Raw genomic sequence first — 27,631 nt, forward strand, 5'->3', positions numbered from 1 at the left:
CCTCAATCAGCGTGGAATACTTGACAGTATAAAAGGCTTTTGATACGTCAAGCACCACCATCACTGTTCTGACACACCGCTTGCTCCGAATCAATGCTGATAATCGGCAACTGTATAGCTGTTTCTGACGCTCGGGACGACTAAAGCCTAAAGGATCTTTGTTACGGGCAACAAAAACAAAATCGGCCTGTACGATTCACTTTTGCTGGCATCCTTGCCTGTCCTCTGTAGCGGGACCACCCAGTGAGATACTTACAACCAACTGCTTCATCATTAACATGAAGATTCCATCATGGTCCAAAGCTTTGGATGATTTAGCGTTCCTGATGACATTCACAACATCATCTATTGTAAATATTGGTGGTTCATATTCGGCAGGCAACGTAGTACTCTTCTCTTCGCCCTGCCACTACCGGGTTGCTCGACAAACTGGTGATTGAAATAACTTGCACACCTCTTTGGATCAGTCAGCGTAACGTCACCAAACGTGACTGAGATCTTCCTTCTCTCCAGGGTTCGAGAGTGACTTAACCGTTGCACAAAATTTACTTATTCCGGCTTCAATGTTGCAACTCTTCAGATAATTTAACCACTTGTTCCGTTTATGCTTACCGACCAAACTAGTTATTAGCTGTCAGCTCATTGACTCTGAGGTCACTGGGGTAGACACAACGAAGATCATCACGCTAGTCCCGTCGCCTTTGCTGGCAAGTTTGGGCTCAGTGCGGATATTCCGAGCCGAGCTGATACAGCAGTGGTGATGTCTCGGAACGTCCTTTCCGCTACCCGAACATCAGAGGGATTTGAGATCTCTGACGCGGTGATTAGTAAACTCCTTTCCCATGATTGATGAAAGTGCGACGTTCAGAGGTGATGAAATTGAGCGGTCTGCTGATGGAGACAATTATGGGGAGAGGATCCAAGAGAAACGACGGGTTGCTAATTCTGGTAGGGGCGTCCTCATTGATAGTACAAAACGAGAGTTATCAATATGCTCAGCCAGCACTATACCCCTCTGGTCGCTTCCGAGGACCTAATGTCACAACCCATGATGTAATAGGAATGTTAATTCCCCACGTCAACTTCTGATACGATCCTACCTCAGTTTTTTTTATTTTTATTTTTATTTTTTTTTTTTGTTTTGTTTTTTGAGCTTAGGTTCCTGCACAGCTGCGACTTTGATATTCTTCCAACTCATGAAATCCACTATTTCCTTGACTTTACCTCGCAATCGACCTTCCATTGCAATTAAATTACAAAAAATATGAATTTTCAGGGATTGGAATAACAGCGGCTGGTGTTAAGAGCTGTATGTGCGACTGTATGTTGTTGAGGGGACTGCGGGGGAGTCGCGAGATCAGATGATGAAGACTCGCTGGGGACTGTGCTCACTCAGCATGCAGCTGCATAGTCTCTGTCGTAGCCCCTCGCATTGACGAGTCCAGAACCCAGATATGCATCCACTCTCGACATCTAATACATGTCGCCGAACCTTGAGTGCGACGGATGCGGGCGTGACAAACTGAGAACAACAGCGAAAAAAGATTCATAGCAAACATGGGTGTTTTCTTCAGTCGTAGTTTCTGGAAAAATACTCCTTCACTTCACAAAAGTTGTTTGACTATTTCACTCCTTTACATACCTGAAGTTAGCATTTTTAACCTGTAAAGCGTTTCTTTACCCCAAAAAGTGGTAAAACCGGAAGCAATTTCTATGCGGTTGATTATGGATAGCATCTCAACTGTAATTGGGGTGCCAGATGAGAAAATCATACCTGAAATCATAACTAAAACGACCGAAATTTTTGTCAAATCCATTCAATATCAATGTTTTGAACCTTCAGCTTTTAATTTAGTTGTAAAAAAAGTATGAATTTCAATGCGGAAATGGAAATTTCTATTATTATATTTGCTGTTGGCAACGCAACTGGTGTTGGGTTGTTATCCATAATCGACCCCTAAGAAAGAATGAAAATGGCTTTCTCTTTTACTACAGGCTACCAAAAATTTCTTCAGGTAAGAAAATATTGAGACATTTAATTCAATTCAATTGAGCGTTTAACACTTTTTGCGTCATTGTAAAACAGGATAATTTTTTATTCTGTGTTTTCCACGTAAGTATAGCTTATAAAGTTTTAAGATTGAAAACGATAAAACGTTATGTTGTACACTATGGATAAAGTGCAACTAAAGGAATCGCTTATTCTCCTAACAATATGTTGTAGAGAAGAATATTCAATAATGTGTTTAGTAAACCATATCAATATAGAAATACGTACAGATATACATAACATGGTATGTATGAATATCTATATTGCAGCATACGGTAAAATACATACATGTTACTGACAATGGATTGTTGAGACTGTGTGAACCTACCATACATATGTATGTAGTATAGTAATTTATGTGTATATGTTGTTTATATGTCTTCATAGCGGGTTATTGGTTCATTGCTCCTTGGGCCCAGGATAATCATCTTACCGTATTGTGTAACAAGACAAGACTGTGATTTGTGTGACCCTATTGGAAGGAAAGGAGCCTTTTTCTTTACTTCCTCCTTATGTTGTGTGTTCGACATTCTCAATTAATGTTTGCACAAATAGGGAATGATGGAATGGGATGGTATGGGACGGTATGGATGGGATACGAGAAAGTGGCAACACGGATGAATGGTGTTGGAACCACATACATGACTATTTTATCGCATTTTTTGTAATTTGAAAGGTATCTCCATGAATAATATATGTATGTGTATAGCATGAAGAATTGAATTAAGTGTGGTTAAAATATACCTTAAAGAACCATGCAAGATATGCAAACTTTGCCAATTGAGAATTGTGTAGCTGTTACTGGAGAATTGGTATTAGGAATTATAAAAGGTAGCAATTAGAGTTGAACGATCCGGATCACTGTCCTCGTTCAAAGACGAATGAGTAACATCATAAAAACCAATGTTTGAAATTATGTATACACAGTTTTGTCAAAGAAATCACCGGTGTCCATTGAACGAGATAGGGATCCGGAAAGTTCAATCGAACGAGGTTGCCAAACTCTAGTTGCAATACCTGTGGTTCAGTGTTGCGTATACACATTACAAATAATTATTAATATGAATTATACGCAACATGTTACGCCATTCAATAGCATTTGTTCCATTGTAGGTAGTTAACACGAGCTATCAATGTCATATGATCCGAAATAAAAGCATTCCCAGGCAACGTGGAGACGTAATTTCACTGCATTTTTGCTGGTGTGAAAACAAAAAGTAAATTGTGTATGGAAAATCCCCCAATATTGCACACATTAGAGACTGTATGGAACATTTCAGCACATATGACATTGATAGATAGTGTAAACAACCTCTTAGAAAACCATAGCAAGTTGCTTGATGAAAAAAAAACGGGATTAAATTATGAGGGCAATAAAGAAATAAGTCAATTTCTTCCACGAACAGGTCTCAACTTAAAGCCAAAATTTTTGAACTTTTGTGAGGGGGAGGTATCGGAAATAGTAGATCAAGGAAAGAATTTTTATGAGGTGGAAAATTTGAGTTAAATCAGATACTCATTTCAAAAGTTATGATGTCCAATGATGTCAATTTTAGTTGGTGGCCGTGTGGTTTATACAGCTGTAGGGCAATTAATTATCTCAGAAAGTACAAATCTACCACAAAAAATATACCTTCACAAAACGCGAGGCTGGGTTTCCTGGTGCAAAAAGAACACTAAAACGATTCGAGACATGTAGTAAAACTGAAATTTTGAGAAAATTTTTGAAATTGTGTATGGGAGGTAGCCGAAGTAGTGGATCGATACAACCCATATTACAGGTGTCCTTTGAACGAGATAGTGATTGCCCAACTCTATAAATGATATCATTCATCCTCGAAATTGACCGAATTCCAGACAAAGTATTGGTTCAAAATTTGGACAAAATCGTTTGATGACATAGTTGAAGCCAAGGTTTACCTGTTTATAGCTCGCGAAGTCTGTCAAAGTAAAAGTAGAAGCCAACTGAATAAGGATTATCTCACGAATGTATAACTTTTCAAAATTTGATCTACGTCTACCATTCAATGATGCTAACATTTTTAAGTGTGTGTGTTTTTTTTTTAAAATTTTCTTCTAATTTCATTCCGCAAACAGGTTTCTCAAAAAATCAAGTATAGGATTCTAGAACTCGCTCTATTATTCTTGCGTTTGTGTAAACATTTTTTTCTAAAAATCATATTTTTCGGGCGTAATTTTTACAATTGTCATTCGATTCCCTCGTACTGCATTGCAAATTTTAGATTTTTACGTTGCCGATCTAAATCTAATATCGCGTTTTCTGAGCGTTTTGAAAAAACTGGTACAGCATCTTGGTTTGCGGAAACAAGTATCAGTCGGCTTTGCCGACAGAGACATACCTTCAACCTGTGCCAATTTATAAAAAAAAAAAACATGTATTTAGGGGGTTTCAAAATGTTGGGCATATGAACCGACAAAAATGTGGATTAGGATTAAAGTTCAAAATTGTTGCGGAGGAGGTACTTGAAGGTATGGACCGACATATTCCATTATGGCAGTGGATCTTATTTTGGGAGTCATATCTTTTCGATAGATATCGCGCCCACTAGTCATATCAGTGGGTCATCGTATTACTTTAGGACCTGTATGCCAGGAATAATGGACTTGTCCACGGAAAACATAATATATGTGTAAACATGACCACAACGAACAGCATCGGTATGCATTTCCAAAGGATATTAGAACGGAACATAAACTGCACATAGACACAAATATTGAAGTTTTGTGGGGGAGGTACACTTAGGAAAGCACCGTTGTTGCACACTTTAGAAGTTAAACTAAATATGGACAAAATATTAGGAGATCCAAAGTTGCAACAAATTGCTTGCCCCGTTCAGGAGACATCGTGCATACCATTTTAGTGCCATTTTATAATATTGGAGGAAAGTACCGGAAGTTGTGGACAGGTATTGCCCATCTTCGAACTGAAACTAAGTGTGAACAAAATATGACGAAGGCCAAATTTTGGATCAGGCCGAGAGTTATCGTGCCCTCCAGCAACTATGTATGATGCCATAGGGGTTTTTTACGCCTTTCGGGCTGCTTTCTCAAAAATCAAAGGAGTGGACAAATACAGTCCATATTCGAACCTGATTTATTTCTGGTAGATATATTAGAATGTGTAAAGTATGGACCAAATCGGTCACTCTCTTGAATGTTATCGTGCGCACAATTTTTCCGAACATTTTTGAAATTTTATGGGGGAGGTACCTAAAGGAGTGGACCGATACGGCTTACCTTCGAACTTAAACTAAGTTTGGACAAAATATTACGAACGCCAAATTTTAGACCAAATCGGCGTATAGGGTTTCAACCAGTACACACGGTGTCATTGGGGGTTTTTGTAACTTTCAGGGTATTCTCTCAGGAATTATGGACTTGCCCTGATGAAACTTGTTCAGCGAATACAAGTTGTTACAACAAAAATCAAACCGATTCGGGAACAGGTCCTCAACATTTATCTCAATAACCCCACTACTTTGCTCAAAGGGGAAACCTTCTATGTAAATGTAGATAAAGCAAAATCCGCCCGTTTTTTTGAGAGTTTCAAGAAAAATAATAAAATTACTCCTTTAGATTTTTTCCAATACTTTCAACTCTAGAATGCATATGAAAACTATTTTTTCAAACCATAATTTATTTTTTGTTATCCAAATATGTTCTTATTTCGGCTATAACATCCAAACTATTATCCCGATCATTATATCAGTACTATTTTTTTTGTAATTATTGGCGGTTAAATGAAAAAACTCGGCTCACATTTAAAGTTTTGTCAATTTTTTGTCAACAATTTTCTCGCTAGCGGGTTTGTACTTGTGAATTTTTTAACCTATGTACCAAAAATCATTGATGTAGCGCAAAAAGAAAAATTTTATTTTTTTGGAAATGGAATATGAAAGAATTGGCAATAATTCCCATATACCTTAGCCTAAAGACTGGAGACACATTGCACAAATGACTAAATCAACTTGTCTTAAACCTATAGTAACATTTTTACATTGTGCATATAACCAAGCTTTTTTGAAATATACTGCGAATATTATTATGAAAAAGACAAGCTAACGCCATCCTATATGATTTGGTACATACAAGCGTATACTAAATATGAAATAGTTTCGATATCACTTATACGACACCGTGTACAATTTTCTAAAGAACATTTCTAAGGGGTTTACACCAGTTGTGAAGCTTTAAAAATGTCTTGATCATGATTGTTTTTTTTTTTCAGAAAACAACCGAACTCCTTCAATATAATTTGTTTACTTTTTAATCCCACGACGGTCGGACTGACTCTTCGACCAAGGGCCGTCAACTCAACAATTATGTGTTTTTGGAGTTCGTATATTTTTGTCACTATGGAAGCGGCAATATATACTGTAATACCTACTTCGAGCTTGTATCTTGTAGATAAGAACCCCAGACCTAGGCTGCTTTGACTTAATCATCTCCAGTACTAATGAGATATGGGTAATCTGATTTATCTCCGTCGGAGAGATACGAGAGACACCCGCAGTTTTCCCAACAACAACAAACACAGACACACACAACACAACAAATACACATCTTACATGACAATCAAAGGTTTGAAAATTCAACGAAATTGTAGACTTTATGAGTCGGAGAAACATCATGGTTACCGCAGTCTAGAAAACATACTCGCCACCACCTGTAGCCTGCAACGTTGCGATACAACATTTTGGGGAAGAACTCTACAAGAATTCTGTGCAGTACCGACCCTCTCGCTTGAGCATGGCTCTGGTGACCCATACATGTAATGTCAGTGGGTAGCAGTAACGTGGGGTGACAGTGTGGTATGATTGATTTTAGTCCGCTTTTGAAAGGCAATAACTGTCTGGTGCTAGAAGACTTCAATGTTCAACACACTCATATGAAGATAAGAGAAGATTGTCACTGTTCGGCAGACATCACCATTATGGTACCCAATCTGATAAATGAATGGTGTCCTCGCAACTCAACATTTCCCTTGGCTCAGATCACCTGCCTATCATCGTCACTGTTAATAGACCACCCGTCTTCATAACCTCTGACCACCGTATTATTCTGAACTATTTAACAGCTAATTTGCAAGATAATTTACCAAACACCACTACAGAGAGCTACCAATTCATTACACATTCTCGGGTAGCTAAAAGGATTTTTCGGAACACCATCACAGCCGCTCGCTACATACATGCTGGTCGAATACCCGAAATTATGCCAAATTTCCCAGCATATGCGGCGGAATTAGTAAATGTTCGTGACAATGAAGACCTAAAAATTAGGGAAGTCAACATACTAGTAGGGATTCAGAACCCGAAAAACTAGACCACCTGGTGCATTGGAACATTGATATTGGAGTAAATTGTGGGGAAATCTTAAATCAATCTACAATACGGGAAGGATGATAGAACTGTTGTTTCGAGCGTAACGGTAACTGACACGGAGAGGTGCCCGTGTTTTTTAAGGGGAAATTTTTGTATAACCGTAGAGTGAAAGGGCAAAGAGGAGTGTCAAGGGGAGGCGTAAGCACAATTAACCATGGACGATGTTGTAGATGTCTTCCGATACGTTAAATCACCCAAAGCGTTGGGCCCAAAAGTATTCTCAATGGTAATGCTTAAGCAACTGTATGAACCCGGAGTTGAGTATCAGAAGCCTGGAAACTACTTGTATCATAATAAGTAGCAGTTTCCCTTTTGCACAACATCAACATAAAGTCCGAAAAATGCACAGTACCACAGTACTACACATATCAGTCGAGGACCGAACTAGAACAGGCAGCCCGTACGACCGAAAAATCATGGTGCCTCTTAAACTGTAGAAGGCCTTTTTTACCGTCTAGCACGCTAAGCTGTTTGAGGACATAAAGAAGACTTTCCTCCATCCGTTCTTGAAACATTCGATAATCAAATATATGTGTGGAATTTAGAAATAACAAGTCCATGAACCGAAGTTGTGTGCCGCGAAAGTTGGCAGGGAAGTCCCGCAACATAAGCCGGACAAGGATGCCAGCAAAAGTGAATCGTACATATAAATTGATTTCTTGTCGACAGTTGGGAAGATTCTAGAGGTAGTAGAGAGAAGATAAGCCGTAAGGTTGGATATCCATCCATCCATCGCAACAAAATGACGCAAGCTGCCAAGGCAGACGAGACCGGTTGTAGCCCAATTAAAATTCGGAAGATGCTGAATTAAATTGAAAGTACTACACCCAACTAAGCACTACATGTGGATTAGGACCGAACGATACGCTGCATTTTTTAACTGACCAGATAAACCCATGCACCTGCCTCCTGTTTCATTCATGCGGACAGTCCAGTATGCGTAATTGTTGAGTATGGGCACAGAGGAATCTGATAACTGAAAAATACTCAACAAACGACAAAATAATTAATTGAATTAACCGAGCTAACATGACCTAAGGAGTTTTGTATTGAAAAAGTGAATTCTAGCGAAGTCCACACATCCAACCAATATGCATGTTACGAACGTTTCGCTGCTGGTTTAATTCAGTTCATCGAGCATATGGGATGTGAACGGCTAGAATGCCGAGTTTGATAACTTCAATTTATACAAACATTATTAAAAATTTGCAGATATGAAGTATTTTTGAAGCTTTTTTCTTATCAAGTCAACCTAGTGTCTTGTCTAGATTCATTTCTCAATACATACACATGTATAAATCGAAGGGGGTGTTCCTTCATGAATTTTAATGCCTTTCATTTCGGAAGTTTGATGTCATAGATTGGCAGTGGCTTAGAATGCTAAGACCTCGACAACATTGTCGGTTTGTTGGAAAGGACCCAGGTTCAAACCTCAGCCGGGGCAGCCGGCCTCTGTGCTGTAAATTTTTTAGGGTTTGTAGTAGTTAGGCTTTGCCGACAGAGATATCCTCTTAGCCCGTGTGAATTGAAAGAATTTTATAAAAAAAACGTATGTATTTAGCACGTTTTCAGAATTGTGAGCGTACGAACTTCCCGACATAAATATGGATTAGGATAAAAGCTCAAAACTTTGCGTGGGAGGTATCTGAACACATAGTTCATTTTGGAAGTGTGTCTTATTTGGGGAGTAATTCTTCTCCATAGATATGGCACCCACCAGTTGGTCACTATATAATTTAGAGCTTTTTGGGCAATTATAGCAGGAAACATGGACTTGCCCACGAAAAACATAATGTCGCTGTAAACAGGACCACTAGGAGTACCTTCGGTAAAAATTTCCAAAGGATCATCGAACAGACTTTTAAGCGTACTTGAACCCTAAGGAGTGTACCGAAAGGGCCCACTTTCGAACATAAACTAAGTTCGGACAAAATATTCCGAGATCCTAAGTTTGGACAAAATCGGTTGATACGCGTACCATATTAGCGAAGATTTTGTGGGGGAGGTACCGGATGGACAAAGTATTACGATAGTCAAATTTTTTACCAAATCGGTTAATCCGTTCGAGAGTTATCGTGCGATCCAGTCAGCTGTTATCTTAAAGGCTGAGAGTTTTTATTTCACATACAAAACTCAACAGATTCGTTCCATTCAACGTTTTTATTTCAGTAACTTTTGTTCTGATCGACTTGATATTTTTTATCGAATTTTCTATCTTGCGAAAATTAAAAAAACTTACAGTGAAAAACTGCTGCCAGCAATTCGGCGCTTAATAAATGAGCTTAAAAACAATTTTAGATTTATGACATTATCTTGCGGTTATCTAACCATGTACGAGTATGTATGTGAATAAATGTATTGTTGCCTCAAAGTTTCTTTATCATTCAGAACTGCTCTATGCGGGTGTTATTAATTTACAAAAGTTTTGTTATTTTTATAGAGTTGTCTCTTGATTTAAATGTTCTTTGATGCCAATAATTCTTTAGTTCTAATGCCATGGTAGGGGTTCTACTGAGCGATATCGTTGCATGGATGTGTGTGTGTTTTAGTTGCTCTGTATGTTTGGTATTGAATTACTGCTGTAGTTTTTTCTTTCTTATAATCGTTTGCTGTGATTGATAAAATTTATTGTCAAAGATTTTAAATTATTGTTTTGTAAATATATTGTGAAGCCATTAGGATATCGAATAATTGTTTTTTTGGGAATAATACAGAGTCCATATTTTTTGTGGCTTCTGGCGCCAGTTGAACAAAAATAAAATTTAATTCCCTCACTTAACTTCCCCTCAGTGTAATAAGTATCACTTCAAATTAAAAATAAAGCTGAAAACTGTAACAAAACTCTACTACTTTTCAATATACATACATATATTCCCCACAGTTAATTATTTTAACTAAATAACATTCGAAACAGGTTAAGTACAACTCCGAACACAAATAATTGCACAGTAATGAGACGACAAAAAGTTAAAACAAATTCCCCTTCACCAAGGGGATCGTCATCAACAACCAACGTCCTAGGAATTAAATTACCCCAAGTTTGCACCACCCACCCACCTACAGAGTTTCAATTGAAATAATGCAAAAAACAGAACAAATTATGTACTTCAAACATGTTCGAAACAATTACCATACCCGGAGAGACAGAAGATAACAAAACGAAAACACACGATGTTTTATTTGCTATGGTAACACACTGACATAATTTCTACTAACCTTTTGACCAAATGTACAAATATATACAGCAAATGCACACACACAGAAACACACGAGCACATAGCACAAAAGGCAAATATGCAAATGAACTTTTGTTAGTGAAAATTTAACATTTACGTTTGTGACCACCCTTTGGACGGTGGAACGGAGGGAGGGGCAAATAATGTGCCGGACCAATTATTGGTAGTGGAGGACAGATATAATCTGTTAGTTTTTCGCACGTTTAACAGGGGAAATTATAATAATACAATTTGTAATGCGCTTCCATTATCGGAACTTTGTACAAAAGCTTGAGGTTATTTTTTCAAATATTTTTACAATAATACACACTGATATTTTATACAAACATTGTTGTTTTCACAATGAACATTTTTAAAGGGGTTGAACAATAAAGAGTCTACATTCAATCCTGTACACGAGCTACAACTTTATTTTCGTTGCTAACGAAAAAAGGTGGTATGTACGCCAACAATCAATAGGCTTCATCCGATCAAAATGCCGACCTGTAGTGGATTGCACAAAAAATGGAAAAGGGGATGCATTACCGACTATTGTGATATCTCTGTTGTTTGACCACCTATGGCAACCTCTTTCACATCGTTGTAAAGGTGATATTTTCTACTTTACTTGCCAGGTTTTGCTTTCGATATACCTCTTACAGAAGAGTGATATTCGCTTTGAAATAAAACGTTGACCTTTTCTCCAAATATTTTTTTCTTTTCCAAATTCCGACCCCTGAATAATATCCGACCATTACCAAAAAAATAGGGGTTTTCTTCTGTGGGACCCCTATTAACACCCAGAATTTCGTGACGATCCAATCAAAATTGCGACTTGTAGCGTGATTGCAAAAAAAAAAAATGGAAAAATGTGATGTATTACCGACTATTGCGATATATCCGTTATTTGGCCACCTACACCAACTTCCTTTACATCATTGTTAAGATGGGATTTTCTGCTTTCATAGTCAGACTTTACTTTTGGAAGGTTCCCAACCAAAGCTGTGTATTAGTCATTATTATTAAAATCACAAAAACGAAAAATTGGGTTCTATTAGCGGCTATTGCGATATCTTCGTTGTTTGACCACCTACGACAACCTAAGTTTCATCGTTGCAAAGGTGATATTTTCCACTTTCAATAGCAGGAATTGCTTTTGATAGATATATATGGGAATCTTTGCAGAATCCCTGTTGGATTATACTTATCCGTTCACAAGATGGATTGAAAGAGTTTTGTTTATTAAGATTAAACAATTTAAAAGTAATGAGTTTATTGAATGTTAATAAAATGATATTAAATGGAGTATGTAATAGAATGAATTGATTAATGTAGTAAATAAAATGAATCGAATGGAGTTTATGATTTGCTCACGCCCGTCGTTGCGATTGCGCGTCGTTGAATACACGTCTACTCGGTTAGACTTCTTCGCTTGCACGTCTGCACGGTTTGAATGCTTCTCTAACACTAACTTGTGGGGGTTGTTTGTTATGTTGTGGTAGGCCTAATTTTCTCTCTTCCTACAACTCGGCCATCCTGCAATCAGGTATGTCGTCATCACTTAGGTTATCGGGCCATGGTTTCATGTATTCGGCGCAAGTTGTGGTATATCTCGGTCCTTCACTGCTACCAATTTTGATTACGTCGTAAGTGTTGTTTGATTTAACTTTAACAATCTTGTATGGTCCTAAATATTTTGGTTTGAGCTTGAGTCCTCCACCAAGCTGGGTTCGTTTAATTGCTACCACGTCGTTCTCGTTGTACTGGTTCGCTGGTTTACGTTTCTTGTTGAAAACACGCCTATTTTCCTCCTGTACGGCAAGAATTTGTTGCTTTGCAGAATTTCTTATGGATTCTCTTTGTTCGTCGTAAATAGCAATAAGTTCTTGATCGAGTAGTTCTTTCAAATGTAAGTCTTCTTTGCTTCTCATCTTCGTTCCAATTAGCATTTGAAATGGTGTTGTATCTACACTTCGCTGGTACGTCGAGTTTATAAGTTGTTGTACTGCACTAACATGCTTATACCATTTAGCTGGATCGTCAATACTTAATTTTGATAGTACGGATACTATGATGCTGTTCAATCTTTCGATTTGACCATTTGCACCAGGAAGTCCTGTAGTTATCTTGATATGAACGATATTCTCGTCTTCACAATACGTCTTGAATTCATCACTCGTAAAAGCCGATCCTCGATCTGATATAATTCTCGCAGGATTACCAAAAATAGTACTTTGTGTTGAAAGTCTGGAAATAGCGTCTTTGGCAGAAGTCGTTTTTGTGGGATACAGCCAACAAAATTTGGTAAAACTATCGATAACGGCAAAAATATGGTTGTAAAGTTTACTTGTTGCTTGAAGAGGTCCAAGAAAATCTATGTGGTACGTGTGTAGCGGTGTATCGTCTTTAGGTATCGGATTTAATTCGCCTTCTTGCTTACCACGCTTTCTATTCAAAATAACGCAAGGGATACAGTTCGATATCTGTTTCTGGATTCTCTCTTCTAATTGCGGAATGAAATACTCTTTTGCAATTATCTCTTTGGTTTTCTTTACGGAGAAGTGTCCTTTCTCATGAGCAGTTCTAATAATTTCACTACGCATTCCTTTCGGTACAACTATCAGTTCGTTATCATCAACCAGTTTGTACAAAATGTCTCCTTTTATGAAGTAATCTTTATAGTCTGGCTTATCTTTCAAAATTTCTCGAATGGTGTTTAGATCTTCGTCTTGTATCTGTAAGCGACTTATCTTCGACGTCAAATTCTGTTCGTTGATTATCATAATCGGTTGTCTGCTTAAAGCGTCGACATGTCTCATCTGTGTTCCGGGACGATGTTCTATAACATAATCATATTCTTGCAGGAATAATACCCAACGTGCTACTCTGGTACACAAATCCTTTTTATCTAACGTCTTCGCAAAGGCATTGCAATCAGTGACTATTTTAAAACGTATTCCGATCAGGTAAACTCTAAATTTTTTCAAAGCTTGTATGATTGCTAGCACTTCTAGTTCGTAGCTGGTGTATTTCCTCTCGGCGTCGCTGGTTTTATGACTCATGTAATAGACTGGATGAAGTAAATTGTCATCTGGTGACTTTTGTAAAAGCACAGCCCCGTATCCATCTATTGAAGCGTCTGTATGAACTTCAGTCTCATAATTCGGGTTAAAAATCCTTAAAACAGGTACGTCGCATAAAATCTGTCTAAGTTTGTTGAAAGCTGTTATCTGTTCAGCGTCGAATCTAAACAGAGCATTTTTCTTCTTTAAGTCGGTTAAAGGTTTTGCTATCAACGCGAAATCTGGTATAAACTTTCTAAAATATCCCGCTAATCCAAGAAACCTTTCTACTTGTTTAACGTCTTTCGGTTGTGGATATTTCGCCATAGCTTTGATCTTTTCTGGTGTTGGTGAAATCTGTTGATTTTCTATTATGTTACCAAGAAACTGGATTCGTCGTTGTAGAAAATGACATTTCTTAATGTTGATGTCTAATCCGTAATCTCTGCATGTATCTAGAACTCTTTCTAAATTTGATACAGCTTCTTCTTCGGTCTTCGCTGGAACTATAACGTCATCAACGTAAGGTAACGCTACACCTTCTCGCGTTAAGTCTCTAAATATAGCATTTACATGTCGCTGAAAAACGGCAGGTGAGTTACTTAGTCCAAAAGGTACTTTAAGAAATTGGAATTGTCCGTTATGGGTAACAAAAGATGTATATTTCCGACTATCGCTGTTGACATTGACATGAAAAAAACCGTTGCGTAAATCTATGGTACTAAATATCGTCGCTCCTTGAAGTCTATCGAGCTGGTCTTCTATCAATGGCAGTGGAAAATGATCTTTAACGATGACTTTGTTTATCTTTCTATAATCCACGCAAAGTCTGTGTGTAGAGTCTTTCTTCTTGACTAAAACAATTGGACTACAAAATTCCGATTCCGATGGTTCAATGATACCTTCTTCAAGCCATTTATCTACTTGTTCGTCAACTATTATTTTCTCTTTCAAGGGAAGTCTTCGTGGTGTACAATATATCGGATTGTCGTCAGTCAGGGTAATACGCATTTCTACATTCGTCGTTTTGATCTTCTGAGGTTTGTAATTCTGGATCATATTCTTCACTTTCAGGATTGAATCTTCGCTAGCTTTAGGATCTATATTGATGTGGTGTTCGTCGTCGGTACAAACGTCCATTTTCATAATACTATGAGTCTCATCAGATACTGAATCATTTACCTTTTTGATTTTCACGCCATCAGCTGTAATACTTATTTCAGCAAATCTGCAAAATTCTTTTCCTAAAATTACCTCGACGTCGGTTGAAGAATTGGGTACTACATGGAATGTCAAATCATATTGTTCATTGTCTATTTGCACTTCATGGTTAAAGTATCCTAAAGGTTTAACTTTATTCGCGTTCGCGTTTTTACCGAATCCGACTAAATGAAAGTTTGATTTCAAAAGTTTCGGTTTGCCCAATCGATTATATAGATTTTCGGAAACTATATTGAATTTACTACCTGTATCGAATAATGCAAGTATTTGAATGTCTTCACGAAATTTAACATTTTTTCTCATTATATCATCTGCAATTAATCGTACATTTGTCTTTTCACTTTTCAAAGGGCAATCTTTTGATATGTGTCCGAATTTGTCACAATTAAAACACTTTAGTCCTTTTCCTTTGTCCTTACAGTATTTCGACGAGTGTCCTTTATTTCCACAATTAAAGCATAACATGTTTTTGTCACTTTTAACATTAGATTTATCGCCAGAGTGTTTCGTATCGTTATTGTTTCTGAATTTAAACCACATTGTTTCATAACACTTAAGTTTTTCTTTAAATTCTGTTAGATTACGCGCACCGTATAAAATTGCTTTGTTCGAAATAGAGTCTTTAATACCGTCGATACAATATTGAATTAGAGCACTGTCCTCTATAGAACCACGAGATGCTAATTCTTTCATATGTAGGAAATATTCATGCACACTTTCGTTTTTATTCATTTTTCTCTCAGTGAGTAGTTTATGTAATTGAGCACTGTTCATGGATGATCCAAATTCGCACAAAAGGGCCTTTTTTAATTTGTTCCATGTTGTGATTCCTCTTTCGCTTGAAATAAATAATTTAGCTAATCCCGTCAATGATTTTTTCGCGAATACAAATTTCTGGAAATCATCCCAATACATAACACTAGCCATTTCTTCAAATTCTTCGAGCCATGATTGAATTGACAATGTGCCAGATCCATCAAACAATCGCATTGAATCTTCTATGTCTCGAAAACTCATGGAAAATCTTGGTACATTTACGTTAACTAGGTCACACTGTTGTTTCATCAAATGTTCATCGTTACTTGTTTTGTTTTGATTATTATTAAGTCGTTTTTTCTGTTTAACCGCGGAGTTAACTTCGTTATTATTTTTCTCGTATGTTTTCTTATTGTTGTATGTGTTTTTATTCTTCGTCGCATTATCTTCATATTTCAGTGCATATCGTGAGGCGCACAAGTTAACTTCATTATGATGTGTTTGAGCAGGAACCTCATCATCATCACTATCATTGTCGTTGTCTTGTAAAAGTTCTAATTTGTTTTGAGTGTTGACTATGGTTTGATCGTTTTCGTCGTTGCTAGCCGAATTTTGTTCTTCATCGGTTTCATTCTCTTCGTTCTCCTCATCGTCGGTGACGTCGTCGTCATCACCCTGAGCAACATCAGCGGTCGTCAGCAACATCCCCTTTTTCAAATTTGCAAACACATGTTGAAACAAATCGTCTACGTCATAGTCGATTCCTAACAAACAGCAAATAGAAATAAGGTCTGATGTTTTCATGTGCGTCTTCACATATTCTGATTTTTTGTTGTATTGCTCCTCGTCTTCTTCACCAAAAGAGAAACCTTCAAAACTTCGCAGGCGTTTACGATTACCTCTGTCTCCTTCGTTCTCAAAAACAAATTGATGAAGCATAGTAACTGTCGTTTTTTTCGCCGTCGCCAAATTGTTTCTCACCAATGCAAAATCTCCGAGCATAGGCATTTTGACGGTTGACAATTTTACTTTTACACGTTTCTTTTCTTTTTAGTAAATGATCTAGAGAGTTCGATAGATAGTTCGTTACTTTTCTATTGCGAGAATTGCGTATTTCACAATGTTACAAATTACAGCGAGTAATTTCGTCACTTAGAATTTCTGTTTTTTATGTCGAGTTTGCCGTTTGCAATGTTCACTTTTTATTATTTCGTCGAGTTTGAGTTTTATTAACTTTACATTCGGGTTGAGATTTTCACTTTACATTCGGGTTGAGATTTTCACTTTACATTCGGGTTGAGATTTTCACTTTACATTCGGGTTGAGCCCCCAAATTTATGGGAATCTTTGCAGAATCCCTGTTGGATTATACTTATCCGTTCACAAGATGGATTGAAAGAGTTTTGTTTATTAAGATTAAACAATTTAAAAGTAATGAGTTTATTGAATGTTAATAAAATGATATTAAATGGAGTATGTAATAGAATGAATTGATTAATGTAGTAAATAAAATGAATCGAATGGAGTTTATGATTTGCTCTCGCCCGTCGTTGCGATTGCGCGTCGTTGAATACACGTCTACTCGGTTAGACTTCTTCGCTTGCACGTCTGCACGGTTTGAATGCTTCTCTAACACTAACTTGTGGGGGTTGTTTGTTATGTTGTGGTAGGCCTAATTTTCTCTCTTCCTACATATATGTATGGGGGATAGAAGCGAATATATACGCTTTGAAATAAAATGATGACTTTTTCTCCAAATAAGTTTTTTGCATATTCCGACCCCTGAATATTATCCGACCATCACCAAAATCAATTGGCTTCTTCCCCTCCGGGACTTTCATCAACACCCAAAATTTGGTGACGATTGGATTAAAATTGCGACTTGTAGCGTGATTACAATGTTTAGATGGACAGACGGACGGACGGACATAGCCGGATCGACTCAGCTCGTCGAGACATTCATTTTGGTATATATATGTATGGGTCTTTCCATGACTATTGAAAATATTGGCAACTTAGTTTTCTATGCATATGCTTTTCTCCTTTCCGAATGGGAGTAAAATACGATTGAAATGGAGCAAATTTTACTCTTGCGAATCCCATATGCGCCCACTCCCCAACCGAAGGCTAAGTTGAACAGAACACGGATATATTCTACGATCGCCTTGAGAGATTATTTGACCGCTGTCATAGCCATGAATGGAATCTAATACAGAACGAAAGCTGGATGTCGAGAAGCTGCAAACCCAAGAAACCTACACCGCTTACCCTACTTACCCACATGCTGGAACCAATAATATGGAAGATCGTAGTCACCAAGAATAACCCACTATCTTTAAATTGTAGGAAAAATCTACTCTTGGGTTCCAAAACCCATCTCCTAAAAATCCATTGGAACATTCGAAGAGTGGTGAATCTACTGAAGAGAAAACCTTGGGGTCAATAGCAACACGAAGAGCCAAGAAAAAATATCGGGAGACAATGAGAAATTTAGTTTCAGAAGAAAAACGAAATAACGGGAATAACGTGAACGAGGGAAACTCGGCATGACCAAAATGAAGTGCGCAAACTTCACAAGAGTGTAAAATATCAGAGTGAAAGGTATGGTAGTGCAGGCACTGAAAGCATACTGAGGAGCTGCAAGGAGCGTTTTATCAAGCTTCTGATATCAAACACGGGTGGCGAATATACCCCAGAACCAAACAAAAACTACGCCATTGAGTGTTTACCGCCGAACTAAATTTGGCTGGAGGAATGCATACCCAACGGTTGGAACCTCAGTCTGCTATGTCCTGTGAACGGCTAAAATCTATGGTCAATGGAATAATTGGGTCCTACCAATGCCATTATAGACCTTGCAAATCTACAATGGACCAAATCTTCACTTTACGCCTACTCCCAGAGAAGATCTATGAACAACTGATCTGCATATCGTCACCATAAATGCCCGAAGACGTAACCCACAAAACCAAAACTTTATAGGATATGCAAAAAACGTTATAAAATTAAAACTGTTTTACGGAATATTAATCTTATGAAGGCGACTATATGGGATATTATCGTCAATATACGAAGGGGAATAAGTAGTGAAACCAAAACCGCTGAGTTGCTTAGTTTTGAGATCCTCCATCACAACAAAATCTGCAATTTTATCCCATTTTCCTAAATGCCATTTCTTGAATAGGATCGTTGTTTTTGAACGTAGAAGCTTGAAATTTTGCCATAGCATGTATTTTAGCTTTATATATCAGATTACGTCAAAAAACGAATTTCGATTTTCATGTCGGTTACGTCTTCGGGCATTTATGGTGACGATATACCAACTGTGGACGTGGAAAAATTAAGTACTTATTCCGCAACACTTTTGATCTTTAATCCTAATCCATATATTTGTCGGCACGTTCAAAGGGCCAGAAAATTCTGAAAAGATCCTCTATTCATTTAATCTGTCCGTAGATAATAGTTTCAATTCACAAAGGCTGGGGGTATATCTCTATCGGCAAAGCCGACTGATACTTTTTTACTTGTTTTATTGACGTTCTGGAGTCAAATGAAGTCATTAGGTGCCAAGGCAGGGTTGTACGGCGGATGATCCATTAATTCCATGTTTTGTCCGGTCAACAAGGCGCTGCTTTGAATCGATATTTCATAGCTCGCATTGTCATAGTGCACAATGATTCGTCTTCTCATGTTCGTTTTCCGGAGACGACAGGCAAACAAATTGTAGTGTACCACTCAGAATTGACCGTCCTACATTGCTCAAGGCGTATAGTCGGCACATGATCGAAGAAACAGGCGACCATTTGCTTCGAAGTGTTTCCTCCATGAACAACTCTTATAGCATTCGGCCCGCCTTCGAAGACCCACAGGGTCGATTGCTGTTTTGTTTCGATCTCATACGTCAAATGGGCTTGTAAAAAAGCATAACCCTAGTGTACATAGTCTACTAGTGTCTATTGTTGTTTGTTATAAAATCTGGTCTCGTCTGGATACCGGTATACTGCAATGTTGTGGAAAATGAGTTCGTTAACGACTGGTCGATGGAAGACTGTGCCAAGCACCGCTTCACTTCTTTCTTCACAAAAAAAATAGGGGTCATCACTCAAGAGTCGGAGCACAACAATATTGAGCACTATAGGCTCTGTGAAGATTCGGAAGAAACCTAAACCATGGAGAATCCACTCTATTAGTGTCCTGGTCGTATGAACAAACGGCACAAGTCGTTTGATGTCTATGAGGAGAATATCTTTTCTACTTATATTTTGTAGAACCTGAAGCAATGAGGCGGGCCAGTTGTTGTAACAGCATTTGATATGATAGTATGTTCGATTTCCTGATTAATGTGGATCTAACTCCATCTCCATGTGGCTGCATCGATAATTTGTAACTACAGAAGTAGTGTAGTTGGTTTGGTTGCACCATCCCGAACGTATTTGAGCCATAACTACTCTGGTATATCAGGACCGCTGACGTTTTTCAGCTGCGGTAGTTGGGGGATTTACTCCGATGACCGAATTCCCGCAATAGTTGCTTATGGCATCTGTGACTGCATCGGTGTGAATCCATTCTAAATCTACTTGATAGACCTACTGATCTGGGGATTCTCTCTAATATCTATCGTATGACAATTCCCTCTAGGTCATGAAGATCCCTGCGGACATGTCTGGGTGGAAGAGTCTTATCCACCATGTATCTCACAATAATGTCCCGAGTAAAGGGAGGAAGTTGGCATACTGTAGTTTGATATTCTTTCGGTTCCCCCTTTGGTTCCAAGAACAAACACTTCGGGTATATCCCCCCAGCATTTATAAACTTCGTTATTGCTGGTTAAGAGCTGTTCGAAATTTTTACTGAATGTAGACCTTGTGGTCTTGATTACAACGATGTCATTAATTTTTAATGGTCCGACTGCTCTTCAAAATCCTACGCCGACAAACTGAAATGACTGATGACACGATACCAACCGAAAGGTAGAATTGACATTGGGCATCGTTTGTCATCGATCAAATCAATGATTGGATTATTCCAAGCAACTCCTTCCAGTATCTTCTCCACAAAAGTTCCAGTTCTTTTCTTAAGTGCAGCAATTTTTACTAATTGTTCCACAAACATCCCATGCGGGACATGGGAGACTTTTTTCATATCAATGAGTGCACCCCGTTTCATATTAGTCCAATGATATGAGACCTACTGTTTATCGCCAAGTCGAACGGCGCGTCCTAAGACACCACTTCTAGAGAAGTTTTACATGGCTGAAATATTCAGGAAATGTCGCCAACATTACTGAGGGGTATTTTGCAACCGTTGAAATTTTGGATGTTGCCTGGCCGGGGAATCGAACCCACGACCTTTAGCGTGCAAGGCGGGTGTGCATACTATTGCACCACGATGGCACCCGATAGTCCTTCTTACAACTATAAATTCCCTGTGAATTTTCTCACTTTTTTCTTTAAGTTAAAACTGCGGAAAGACAAAACCCCCCTATATATGTATTTAGGGGATTCCAATACTCTCCGAAATGTGGGCCCAAAATATCACACTATTTAGGGCCGTCCAACATACCTAACGGCGGTGTACGTTTACCACCACTCCTGATTAGTTTTTTAAGTCATTTAAGTCTATCGACAAAGGCGACTGTTTTGTTTACCTTTTTTAGAAGAATTTTTAGAAGTGCCGACTAAAGTTATGTTTTACTCTGGCCCTAGTTGCTAGTTGCGAACTATATAGTATATCTGTATTTATCCTGTCGAACATCTATTACTATTTCTTAATTAAACTTATACAACAAAAAATGTAAAATGGGATTATTGTGATAATGATTTATTTATTTGTTAGAAGCTATAAATGATGATAGAAAATAATTGTACTGTCAGGATGAAAAAGGTTGAAAAACTATTGAACAACTTCCTAATTGAATTTCACAAATCAAATTAAATACATTACAAATAAAAACAAAGTAATTACCTTTTTGCTCTCCTTTGTTCGTTTTATGATTGCCGTCAAAGTATTTCAATTGTTTGGGTCAGCAGCTAAATGCAGTTAAACACTCGCGCACACACACACAGACGGTTACAAAATAATCTGTAATAAAGCAGAAATTGGTAAAAAAAAAACATTCATCATTAAGAAGAAAAACCGAGACAACAACAAAAATAATCCATTTATACAAATGCAATTAAATTAATTGGAAAATAATGTTCCTAAATCCTTTCGCCCACGCAAAAAAAGGAAATACGAATTGTAAACACAAAAATAAAAGCATGGAAACGTAAACACAAAAAATGTAAATTTTTGTTTGTTTTGTTTCAACCCTTCGAAAATGGCGAAAATTCAGAGCTAACAAAAACAAGAAATTATTGTTTACACAAAAACAACAACCAAGCAAAAAAATATCAATATCAGTGAATTAGTGAAAGCTCTGCCTGAATTCATAATAAGTTATTTATTTGTATTTATATTTGTTTTGAAAATAGCTCGTGGCTATTAGATAATAACTTCAACTTCATATAAAACCACAAAACATATATTTAATAGTTTAACTTAAACATCTGGAACATATATGTTTTTTTTTCTTGTGATAACAATAGCGACAGAATAAATTCAAACTTCATATTTATGACGATTTATGTGCGAGATTAAAAAGAGGTAGGAGATGTGAAATACAATGCGGGTGGTACCGGTAGACTAAACATTGTCAGGACTTTTTTTGGTCCATCTATGTCCACGGTGAGCGGACATCACTCCCAAAATGATTTTGAGCGCAAAGCAATGCGGACATAACACCAACAAATCGCGGAAATAACACCCAATTTTTTTTTTCTTATTTCAAAATTATTTGTTTACTTAATTTTGAAATTTATAAATATAAAAATTGTCACAAATTTTAGAGAAGAAGTTAGAATGTAGAATGTATGTTATACATTTGGAAGGACTAAGTGCCAACCAATGCCGAAGTACCCAGGGTAGCCTCGTGATTTCATAAAATTATTAAAAAACAAAATTATGCCCGAAATCATGTCAGTAGCAGTTCGTAGAAGTATTACTACGGTATTCGACAAAGACATTTTGTATACATGATAATCATTTAAATTTTTCAATATAAACATGTAAATATATTTTTCTTAATTCTTCATAGTAAATTGTGATGGTACCTACTCGGCTGAAGTCTGAGGCGTAGCAACTCATCTTTGCCCAATCATTCTCGGTGTACATTATAAACTGCCGATTAAAATAATACGAGCTGCCCTTCCAAACTGTCACCGTCACGACGTTGAAAGTAACAGCCGGCCATTATTTTTTCCTGGATTCAAGACTGATTTATCCGTGGCCCACTATTTACTTAATACTGTACCTATACTAGGGGAACTAGAAAAGTTTCTGGCCTAGGCAACACTGCGTGTTACCAGGCGCCATTTGATTTTTTTGAATGTTTGATAGTTTTTAGCCTAATCGACCTCTGGGTTCTGGAATACAACCGTGGATTGTGTTGCTTGCAATGACTTGAAAAAATCAATTTGCAAAAAAATGGAATTTACTTGTGAACATTTTCGTCCCATCATTTTTTCACAACTTTCTACGTGGATCACGGCAAGGACCCTCTTATTGCACTATGAAAAACTGTTTCAATGGATTTTAATGGTGGCCGACACTCGCTAATAAACAAATGTCGTGAGGTTCGTCCAAAAACGGCCGTTGCCCCAAAAAAATTATGCTGTGCCTGAACGGATAGAGTAAGATCGTCATATTATATACCGTGAGGTAGAGTCACGACGAATCTTGGATCTATGTGTATGAGCCCGAAACAAACCAGCAATACCAAATCCAACGAAAATTTTTCATGGAAGAAGCGCTATGAAGCAAATGGTCGTCTGTTTTTTCGGCTAAACTGGCCATGTACCGACTATACGGCTTGTTTGCCTGAAATCTCCTGAGAAATTTGAAAAACAATGAGGAGAAGACGAATCATTGTGCACCATGACAATGTAAGCTCTCACATATCGATTCGAACCAGCGCCTTTTTTGACCGAACAAAACGTGAGATTGATGGGTCAGCCCTTATTTGGAATCCAACGACTTCGTATGATTCCCGAACATCAAGAAAAAGGCAAGGCTAACAATTTTCTTCGACTGACGATGCTGTTGAAGCGTTCAAATACCATGTTTCAAGTTTGAGCGCATGAAAAAGTGTATAAATCATGCTGGAGAATACTTAAAATAACAACAACAAAAAAGAAATAAATCCATTTTTGATGATTCACGTTTTCATTATTAGGATAACAACTTTTCTAGTTCCCTTCGTATTGCATTGCATCAAGTGGCCTAGCCAGTCTTTCGACTTATGACTAGCGTGTTCAAAAGTTTCTCAAATCTTGGGTCTTCAGGGTTCGTACGACAATGCTCATCACGCTCATTTGCTAGTCCCCTAGCACGAAATGGTTATTGCTCTTCAAAAGCGAACCAATTGCAGGCATATAACGCAAGGCATAGCTATTCATCGTTTTAAATTTGTGTAGCTTTAGGGTAATTTTTTCAGTCAATATGGACTTACCCCGATAAAAACTATACTGTAGTTCGATGTAAAAACGACATGTCCCTAAACTGCACATTTGCGAACAATTTTGAAGATGATCTTTTCTTGGACAACATATTTTGAGAACCAAATTTTGGACCAATCATTTTATCAATGTCAACCACTTATTTTTATATATTGTTTTCTTATTAGGACGAAGTTTATTATTTATGAAAGTTTTTTAATTAATTCGATCCATTTGCACTTTAGTTGTTTAGCAAGCATATACTTGCCCACGAAAAGTATTGAACAGGAAAACAAGATGTACCTTCGGTAAAAATTTGAAAACGCCAATTTTGTTGTGGGATGTACCCGATGATGTTTTTCAATGCATGCCTTCTTGGAACTTGATGTACTTTTTGAAGATGTTTTAGCTGCGCAAAGATTCAGCCAAATCGGATTCTTAATTCGTACGTTTCATCAGTCCTTTAAGTTGGTGTCAACATGGTTATTTAGACCTGTTGGAACATTACATCAGGAAATATGGACTTGCCCCAGAAAAAATTTTACCGTCGTAAAAGGAGCCGTAAGCACAACAGACTGCAAAAAGACAAGTCACTAAACTGCATTCGTGCCAAACATTTTGAAATTGTGTTTCGAAGTAACCCGAAGAAGTGGACCGATTCTATATCTGTTAGATCCTGATCTACTTCTGGTAGAAGTATTACTATGTTCAAAGCATGGGACAAATCGGTAATTCACTTCGAGAGTTACCGGGCGCACAATTTTTGCAAATTTTTTTAACTTTTGTGGGGGTAATGCCACCCATACATTTACTGCCAAACTGCTGCTGCCGATTAACCCTTTGTGTACGTGTGAGATTGAGTAGTGTGGAATTCCTTCAATCCACATTCCAGAAATCATAAATTTTCCTCCAAAACACGGTATTTAGTTGAAGTTTTCAAAAATTGTAAATTTCCCCACAAGCAATATTTATTATTTTCAATAATTGTTTTTTGATTACATCGAAAATAAACAAAATTCATCGGATTGAAAGGTTTTCATTTCCAAAATCAAAATAGTTTTGATTTCTATCATGCAAAAAATATTCACACATACATTGATAAATGCTTCAAAATGTATTACAAATGCTGTCCTGCATGCCCACAGTGTTTGGGCCGCATACCCCATGGGTGTACGAGGCCCAATCGCAGCCAGATAGACGGACGGGGCTAAATCGACTCAAAATTGTCTGAAACTAATTTCGTCCAAACACACTTGGGGTCGAAACCATTTTTTCGGTGAGGAAAATTTTGGTAGTATGAAAGCTATGCCCTCAGATTTTATGCCACCAAAATGAACAAAAAACCGTTCCATCGAAGGATATCATTAAAGCCGAGCTATTTGGTTTTCGATTTCATTAAAAGCTCACTGTAATCTGATTCTGCCACAATCAATATCTGCAATAGCCGGGAAAACATAGATGCTTTCCTTAAGCGGGTTAGCGCTATTACCAACAAATGAAACTGAAGTGGCATTATTAAAACAAAAGTTCTTATTATTATTTTTGTGTTCCAATTTCCTGACTCAATACCTGGCATTTTGGTGGCCTCATTTGTGTTATATGAAGGTATAAACTTTACTTTTTTATGAAATTTAAGGATGGTTTTATGATGCCAAACTTTTTTTGCACAGACAGGGCAAAGTTATAAATAAAATTGTGGGTAAATGACAGCACCAAGTGAACAAAAAACTGCGAAAGTTAATGGTAAACGCCAGGAAGCAAAAAATGAGGACTGGTTGCTGTGTGGAGGCGGCATTGGGCGAGGGTAGAACAAAAGGAATTCTATGAATTGAATTTAGGTTAATTGATATCTGATATAATATTTGATTTATCGAGCAAAGTAGGTGGTGATCGGAAAAGCTGTTTAAAGGGTATCGTACACCATGTAATGTGATGGAAGATAGCTGAGACTAATTCACAAATTTAATTATTAAAACAATATTAATGAGTCATTTATTGCTTACTTTACTTAACTGGCCCATTACAGAACATTTGTTCTATAGGCCGAACTAAGAAGAGATCTCCACTCCTCTCTATTTGTTGCTTTGCACTCTGGAATACCACGCCTTTTCATCTCATCCTCTACTTGTTTGCGCCAACTATTCCTTGGCCTGCCAATTCTGCGTGCACCATGTGGCATGTATTCATACGCCTTTTTAGCGGGTTCATCATCGCTCATTCTTATGATATGGCCTAGCCAACGCAATCGCTGCATCTCGATACGTTTAACTATATTGATGTCGTTGTATAGCAGATACAGTTCGTGGTTCATGCGACGTCGATATTCACCGTCAACGCAGATTGGTCCGTAGATCTTTCGAAGAATTTTTCTCGCAAACACACCAAGCACAGCCATGTCTGCTTGCGCAAGTACCCATGCTTCGGAGCCATACATTAGCACGGGTAGTATCAGCGTTTTGTATAGTGTTATTTTTGTTTGACGAGATGTGGCTTTGTTTTTAAACTGCTTACTTAAACCAAAGTAGCATCTGTTGGCCAATACAATTCTTCTTTTTATTTCACAACTGATGTCGTTTGTTGTGTTTACGGAGGTGCCGAGGTAGACGAAGTCTTTTACTACCTCAATATTATAGGAACCAACTTCCACAGTCGGTCCGAGCTCAATGGACGCATTGCGCGTCGACACCATCAACTTGGTCTTCTCACCGTTTACCGCCAGACCCACTTTAGCAGATTCTCTTTCGACCTTTATAAAGGTATCAGTTACTTATTTTACTGATCGGCCCATGATGTCTATATCATCAGCATAAGCAAGTAACATGTGACTATTGGTGTAGATTGTGCCACTTCTTTTGACGTTTGCCTCTCGTATAACCTTTTCTAGCAGGATGTTGAAGAGGTCACACGAAAGGCTGTCTCATTGTCTGAAACCTCTTTTGGTACCAAACTCTTCGGAGAGGTACTTTGCTATTTTAACTGAGGACCTCGTGTCAGTTAAAGTCATTTTACAAAGCCGGATGAGCTTTGCGGGAATACCAAATTCAGACATGGCTTGGAATACCTTTCAACGCAGCGGGCTGTCGAAGGCTGCTTTATAATCGACAAAAAGGTGGTAGGTGTCGATCTACATCTCTTGGGTCATCTCCAGGATTTGCCGCAGGGTAAATATCTGGTCAATGGTGGACTTGCCAGGTCTAAAGCCACATTGGTATGGTCCAATTATCTCGTTGACCATAGGCTTTAGTCGTTCGCACAATATCCCTGACACGATCTTGTAGGCAATAGGGAGTAGACTTATGCCCCTATAGTTAGAGCATACAGTCTTATCTCCCTTCTTGTGGACGGGGCACAGGATACTCAGGTTCCAATCGTCGGGTACTCGTTCTTC

General features: G+C 37.8%; 1 protein-coding gene across 3 annotated transcripts in view; it reads right to left on the reverse strand.

Annotated features, from left to right (window-relative positions):
• LOC141402496 (palmitoyltransferase app-like) overlaps positions 1-27,631 on the reverse strand; it is a 490,233-nt gene that overhangs the window by 228,583 nt on the left and 234,019 nt on the right. For all 3 annotated transcript variants that reach the window (XM_073983962.1, XM_073983960.1, XM_073983961.1), the window contains one exon: positions 21,674-21,790. The gene's annotated coding sequence lies outside the window, so the exon portion shown is untranslated. The remainder of the gene's footprint in view (positions 1-21,673; positions 21,791-27,631) is intronic.

The sequence above is a fragment of the Musca autumnalis genome, unplaced genomic scaffold, assembly GCF_047663935.1.
Source record: "Musca autumnalis isolate F117 unplaced genomic scaffold, ASM4766393v1 scaffold_4, whole genome shotgun sequence".
In the NCBI taxonomy this organism is placed as follows: Eukaryota; Metazoa; Arthropoda; class Insecta; order Diptera; family Muscidae; genus Musca; species Musca autumnalis.